This window comes from Adiantum capillus-veneris, chromosome 1, assembly GCF_014529385.1.
Source record: "Adiantum capillus-veneris isolate H3 chromosome 1, ASM1452938v2, whole genome shotgun sequence".
Taxonomy (NCBI): domain Eukaryota; kingdom Viridiplantae; phylum Streptophyta; class Polypodiopsida; order Polypodiales; family Pteridaceae; genus Adiantum; species Adiantum capillus-veneris.
In genome coordinates, this window is record NC_140931.1 from 69,968,212 (window position 1) to 69,969,761 (window position 1,550).

The following is a 1,550-nucleotide window of genomic DNA, read 5'->3' on the forward strand; positions in this document are numbered from 1 at the left end:
GTGCAAAAGATATCCCAAGAGGGTGGCAACGAACAAAGTAAAAAGATTGCTTTCATCTCATCATCAATGGTCATGAGTTGTACATGAATCTAGGCAAAAAGAGAATCAAAATCAGTGATATGGTTAGAAACACTAGCTGACACCTTCGTATAAAGGTTGAAAAGTTTTCGAATCAAGAAAACCTTATTGGTATCCGTATCCTTTTTGTAAGTGTCGTATAATTTCTACCATAAAGCATGAGCAGTCTTGCATTCTAACACTGAAAAGTATACTAACTCACCAAGGTGTAGTCTAATCATAGACGTGCATAGCTCATCAAGCTCCTCCCACTGAAACTGAGTCATGTGCATATCTTTAGTTCTAGCCGCATAGGCAAAAGGCAACTTTTGCTTATTTTGGACAAGCACATCATGCATTTGGTTCTTCCAAAGCTGAAAATTAGAGCCATCAAGCTACTTTATGTCATAAATGTCACGGACTTTGCTAGTAGTCATGGTGACAAAACTACCAAAAGATTCTGGGAAATTTTTGACAGAGTCTCCTTTGTATTTGGGACTATGCCAGCCAAAATACAAGACAAAATGACCAAGTATGTCACTCACAAAGCATTAAAAAGGGCAATGTCTCTCAAAAGCACACTGTATAGAGACCAACTGAGGTGCATAAACTGTCAAACTGACCATAGACCACCAACTTTGCGTCAAAAGCACCTATACCACTCTATACGTTGTGAGCGGGATGGGAACACACAGAACGCCTCTATAACGACCCGACACACACTCTTGGGAAGATACACACACACACACACACTAGGGGCACCACTCGGCTTACACAACACACCTAGCCGAGACAGGAAACACACCTATGGAGTGAGAGGAGAGAGACTATCCACTTGCCCACTCCACACAGAGACACACACACACACACACACACACACACACACACATCCAAAAAACTCAGCTCAAAAGAGGGGAACTTCTGATAATTAGATACAAATGATCTTGGGCCAACACCAAGGGGCAAATAGCTCACACAAACTGGGTAAAATATACCAGATACAATCACAAATTGGAGCAGAAGCTTCGCTCATAGGAGAGACTTACACAGAAAAAACAGTAGAAAAAGAGTGAGAAATTTGGCAAAATGGACAGTGCCATCGTGTCCGGAACGGCCCAAAACCCCAGTCTACAATGTCAAAGTGCTCAAATCCGACCTCGGATGAGCAGTTTACGGCCAAAACAGGCTCCAAAATGAGCAAAAACACACCTACGGCTGTTCCTCCTCTCTTCTCCACGTTTTTTCTGGTCTTCTCTATGTTTTTTCAGTTCCCACACTTAGCTTTATTAGTTGGGCACCCTTGGCCTTTTAGATGACCTCAAACGGATCCCGAACAGGCCAAAAACTGACCTCTCAGTGCATAGTTGTCACCTTTTTGCATCATTCACACACCTGGCACTCAGCTTTTTTCCAATAATGCATCTCGCCACCACATGAAGTGGCCCCAAAAATTGGTCCTCATGATGACCTTTCTGCATAATTATCACAAGAAA